Source organism: Lolium perenne, chromosome 4 (assembly GCF_019359855.2).
Source record: "Lolium perenne isolate Kyuss_39 chromosome 4, Kyuss_2.0, whole genome shotgun sequence".
Classification (NCBI taxonomy): domain Eukaryota; kingdom Viridiplantae; phylum Streptophyta; class Magnoliopsida; order Poales; family Poaceae; genus Lolium; species Lolium perenne.
The window spans coordinates 46818254-46824380 of record NC_067247.2 but is presented as its reverse complement, the minus strand read 5'-3'; the positions used below and the strand labels follow the sequence as shown (position 1 = coordinate 46824380).

Here is a 6127-nt window from a genome sequence, read left to right as displayed (position 1 = left end):
TTGGGTTAGCTTTCCTTTTCACGTGCTTCCTGCATGCTGTTTAATGAGCGCTCTTTATTTTTGTGTGTACCCAGGCTATCATTTTAGCTGTTAGTTTATTTGAATATATGACGTTCATGCACAATCTTATTAATTTATTCACGCCTGCACTTCTATTTCTGGGTGCTTTTGTCATAGTACCTTGTCCTTATTTATCAGCGAGCAGTTGCCATATCTACTCTTTGCAACACATATGGTGTCGATACTTTTGGTTGCAAAATATAGTGCATATGTTTAGTGCACCTACGTTGTCATATATATATATTATGGTTTTAGCTTGTCTTTTTTTTTAGTTTATATTTGTGACGGCGTGGGTTAAATTCTTTTTTTATATATATGTATATATATTTGCCCCAGTTTATACTCATGATGGTGCAGATTTTTTTTTAATTTGCCCCAGTTTATACTCATGATGGTGTGGAGTGTTTTCATATTTGCCCCAGTTTATACTCATGATGGCGTGGAGTAATTCTATTTATATTTGCCCCAGTTTATACTCGTGATGGTCTGGAGTAATTTTCTTTATATATGCCCCAGTTTATACTCGTGATGGCGTGGAGTAATTTTCTTTATATATTTTCCGTTTTGGATTTTACAATCAGTTTAGACTCGTGAATGCTAGGAGTAATTTTCTTTATATTTGCCCCAGTTTATACTCGTGATGGCGTGGAGTAATTCTATTTTATATTCACCCTAGTTTATACTCGTGATGGCCTGGAGTAATTTTCTTTATATTTGCCCCAGTTTATACTCGTGATGGCGTGGAGTATTTTTTCCATTTATATTTGCTCCAGTTTATACTCATGATGGCGTGGAGTATTTTTCCATTTATATTTTTTTTTGACTTTGCAATCAGTTTAGACTCGTGAATGCTAGGAGTAAATTTTCTTTATATTTTTGTTTTGTTCTGGATTTTGCAATCAGTTTAGACTCGTGAATGGTAGGAATAAATTTTCTTTATATTTAATCAAGCGTAGTAACGCTTAAGGAATTTCCCATTTACTGGTGATGGGGAATATGTGCCGTCTGGCGAGATGATTTGGTATGCGCCGCTAGAATAAACTTCTTTTATGACGAAAGGACCCTCCCACTTAGGTTCAAATTTTCCTTTCATTCGCCGCGTGATATTCATAGGGCGAATGACGGCGAGAACCAAATCTCCTTGTTTAAATGACCTTCTTTTTACGCGTTTATCAAAAGCTCGAGACATTCTAGCTTGGTATGCCTCTAGATTTTGTAAGGCTTGCAGTCGATTGCCTTCGAGTCTTTCTAATTCATCGAGGCGTAATTGCGCTGATTTATCTTCTGATAGTTTTTCATGGGTAGCGACTCTTAATGAAGTAATTTGCACTTCCAAAGGTAGAACCGCTTCTCCTCCAAATACCAGAGAATAAGGTGTCATTCCTGTTGGAGTGCGCGTAGTGGTTCTGTATGTCCATAGGGCTTCAAGAAGTTTTTCATGCCACTCGCGTTTATTCTTAGATACAACTTTCTTTAGTAATTTGCAGAGGGTTTTATTGAAGGCCTCTGCTTGTCCATTAGCGGCTGGATTATATGCCGTAGAATAATTATGAATTATCTTAAATTTTGAGCATAATTTGTCCACTTGTTTGTTTTTAAATGGGGTTCCATTATCAGACATGATCCGCGCAGGAACGCCGAAACGATATATGAGTTGTGTTCTTATGAAATGCTCTACATTCTCCGCTTTATCCTCTTTTAGTGGTGTAAGCTCTGCCCACTTGGAGAAATAATCGGTCGCGGCCAGAATGAACTTGTGGCCTTTAGACGACGGTGGATGAATTGGCCCTACTATATCCATCCCCCACATTTCAAAAGGCCATGACATGTTCGTCGCATGTAACGGCTCGTGCGGTTTATGTATAAAATCACCGTGCACTTGACACTCATGACATCTCTTTGCAAATTTAACGGCGTCATCGAACATAGCGGGCCAGTAGTATCCTAAACGCCTCAATTGATAGTGCGTTTTAGGACCCGATTGGTGCGAACCGCATATTCCAGCATGCACCTCATTTAAGGCCTCCATGATTTCTTTTCCGGCAAGGCAACGCAACAATATGCCGTCATGAGAACGTCTATAAAGCGTGTCATTGATGCATGTATAATGGATCGATCTTTTGCGAATTCTAGACCGCTCGCTAGTATCCATAGGTAAGTATCCATGAAGTAGATATTCTAGGAACGGTGCTCGCCAATCCCCTACCTCAATCTCACATATGTCGGTTGTCATCGCTGAAGATATCGTTGCTTCTTCTTCCTCAGCAAATACGGGTAGTATTCTTCTCTCTTCCACATGTACGTCCATTGTTTCATGTGAGTTTAGTGACATACTAGCAGCTAGACCAGCTAAGGCATCCGCCTTTTCATTTTGATTCCTAACTATATGCTGCATTTTTAGATCAGCAAATATAGCCATGAGTTCTTTAGCCCTTTTGAAATATGGCAGCAACTCTTGTTTCTTCACCATGTAAGTTCCCAGTAGCTGATTAATTACTAACTGTGAGTCTCCATAAACAGAGAGCGTATCGAGTCCCATGTTTATAGCTATCTCAAGACCGATGATAAGAGCTTCATATTCAGCTGAATTATTTGATATTGCTGATGTTAGAGTGAACGAATATGGGATCACTCCTTCACTAGGCGTAATGAACACAACTCCGGCACCTGCCTCAGACTGTCGACTTGCTCCATCGAAGTACATTTGCCATGTTGAATTAGTAACCGATGTGGCAAACACATCTTCATCTGGTAAATCATCATCTATGGGAAAATCATCTGGGATCGGATGTGCCGCAAGGAAGTCAGCCAAAGCTTGGCCTTTTATGGCCTTTTGAGGTACGTATGTGATGTCAAATTGGGACAAAAACATTGCCCATTTAGCTAATCTCCCTGAGAGCACCATTTTATTTAAGATATATCTGAGAGGATCTGCTCTTGATACTAAATGCACTGTGTGTTCTAACATGTAATGTCGCAGTTTTTGTGCGGCGAAAACCAATGCGAGACATATTTTTTCCATATCCGGATAATTGCACTCAGCTCCTACTAAGGTACGACTAAGATAATACAGAGACATCTCTTTCCCTGCATCGTTATTTTGGGCTAAGAGAGCGCCTAGCGAAGTAGGCATAGCAGCAGTATAAAGGATCAACGGTCGATCCTTCACTGGCGCACCTAGCACAGGAGGGTTTATCAAATATTTCTTAATTTCCAAGAATGCATTTTGGCATGCTTGATCCCATTCGAACGGGACTCCTTTTTTCATCAGTCGCGAGAAAGGTTTGCATCTCCCGGACAAGTTTGAAATAAACCTTCTTATGTATGCCAAGTGGCCCTGTAAACTCTTTAATTTTTTAAGGTTCACGGGTGGTGGCATTTTAACAATTGCTTGTACTTTGGATGGGTCAATTTGAATGCCCTTCTTTGTGACTATAAACCCAAGAAATTTACCTGAAGATACCCTGAAAGCACATTTCATTGGGTTCATCTTTAGGTTATGTTGCCTAAGGCGTTCGAACACTATGGCGAGATGCTCTAAGTGATCTTGTTCGTGCTTTGATTTTACAACAATGTCGTCTATATAACATTCGACAATATCGTACAACAACCCATCGAGGATAACTGTCATGGCTCGCTGATATGTAGCTCCCGCATTTTTTAATCCAAAAGGCATAACTTTATAACAGAATATACCTTTAGGCGTGCGGAAAGCTGTTAATTCTTCATCTTCCGGCGCCATTTTTATCTGATTGTAACCGGAATAACCATCCATGAAAGAGAATATTTCATGCCCCATAGTAGCATCAACTAGTATTTCAGAAATAGGAATCGGGAAATCATCTTTGGGACATGCTTTATTTAAATCCCTGAAATCTACACATACACGAGTCTGACCGTTTTTCTTTTTGACAGGTACAATACTAGAGACCCATATGGGGTATTTAACTTCTCTAATAAAACCTGCAGCTATTAGCTTGTCCACTTCAGCCTCTATTTTTGGGAGTATTTCCGGGCGATACTTTCGTTGTGCTTGTTTCACCGGCGCAACATCGTCTTGGATGGCAAGGCGATGGACAGCTACTTCCGGGTTTAGGCCGGGCATTTCTTCATAAGTTCAGGCAAACACATCCCTATTTGCACAAAGAAATTCATAGTATGTTTTCTTGTTTTCTTCGGAGAGATGTTTACTAATAAAAATTGGACGAGGATCATCAGTCGTACCAATATTTATTTCTTCCAAATCATCGACAGTGGACTGGTTGCCATCTTCCATTTGTGGAGCTGCTTCCGTCATGTCCATAAATTCAGTTGAAGCCATGCATACTTGGTATCCTATCCCATGTTTCTTTTTTTCTAAGACTTGGTCTTCATGTAGAGCTTCGCGTTGTTCCGGGGATAACACCTTTTCGAATGGTGCTAGCTGCCCGCGGCCATCACATAGGGAGGGGCCGGCGGCAACGTCATAACCCATTTGCTGCATCATATACAAGACTTTGTTATCATACAAAGAAATGGGTAGAGACTCATCATCTTTGTTTAACATGGATATGTTCGTCACATTTTTACTTTTAGTTCCGCTGGTGCTTGAACCGAGCGGCTCTTTTCGGGACTGTTTTATTCTATATTGTACCAAAGGAGGCAAAGGAGTTGGGAAATTAGTACCTTTCGCGTCACGTGATTTATCTATGACACGAAATATTGGGTCACCCTCTTTCCTTTGGCTGCTTGGTATGTATTGGTACGTCTTCTTTCTTGATGAGGAGTCTGCAACCATTTTTTCTGCAATATTTGCCTCTGGTATAGACACTGACTTTGGTTTCTTCACCTTATCAACAGGCTCGAAATAAAACTTTGCGTCAGCATAGAATGATTCAGCAATTGTGAATGGCTTTTTATCAGCAAATATACGGACTGTTTCTCCTGTCTGATCCGTATATTTGATACACTGATGCAGTGTAGATGGTACGACATGATTGTCGTGCAACCAAGGACGCCCAAGTAAGGCATTATATGAGGTAGCCGCATCAATGACATGAAACTTCACATACGTGGATAGTGTATCCAATTTCAGAACCAATGAAATGGTTCCCATGGCCTCTTGTCCTGATTGGTTGAAACCATGTATCACCACATTAGACTTATTCAAATCTCTCTTGGAATATCCAATCTTATTAAGTGTACGTAGTGGTAGTAGATTTATAGCTGATCCACCATCTATCATTATGCGATTTGTTGGCAAGACGTCAATCTCACCATACATGAGCAGAGGTCGGTTATGCTTCTTTGAGCCTAACAGTCTGTCCTCATCTGTGAAAGTCATATTTAGAACTTCAGATTCTTCTACCTCGGTTTGAGAAACTTCTATTCTGTAATCTTCAGGAAACGTGAGAGCAGTGACGAGGGCTTTTCGCATATCAGATGAAAGGCACAAAGCATCATACACAGATAACATGGCTGGTATTTTCTTCAAATGTGCGATTACATCATACTTGACTGGCACCCTACATGCAGGGTCAGTCGAATCATTCGGAACTGCATCCTTACTTTTTGGTTCCTTCCTAGGTGGGGGATGAGGGTCTGCTAGTTGGCGACCTGATCTAAGATGAACCTGATCAACTTCTAATGGTTCTTCTTCAGGAAAACAAAGAGACTCATCTTCATCCTCGAACACACCAATAGTGAGAACGTTGAATTCTTCACTAGGGACCTTCATACGCTTCGTGGTGTGCTGATATATCTTTGGTGCGAAGCGCAGAGGAGGAGCTTCTTCCATCACTCGGGGTAGTACACGACGTTTTGACCGCCGCTGCCCCCGATCTTCGGGTCCTCGAGAGGCGGAGAAGCCGGTCCATGCATCATGGTTGCAGGGTACGTTAGCCTCTCCTTTATGCTGACCCTCGGCTTCCGAATGGCCTGGAATGATCATAGGGGAAATTCCATATTCCAATATCAGTACTTTATCATTGTAAGTTGCTCTTATATTTGAAGAAGCACAACTCACCGAATCACCTTGAAGGGTGGCGACGTTTGCTGACGCCATCTTCTTTCCCTTCGTCATACTTTT

At 41.0% G+C, this 6127-nt stretch overlaps 1 pseudogene; it reads right to left on the bottom strand.

The window, feature by feature from the left end:
• Window positions 1-2442: 2442 nt before the first annotated feature.
• On the bottom strand, window positions 2443-5836 carry LOC127346746 (uncharacterized; annotated as a pseudogene).
• Window positions 5837-6127: the final 291 nt, after the last annotated feature.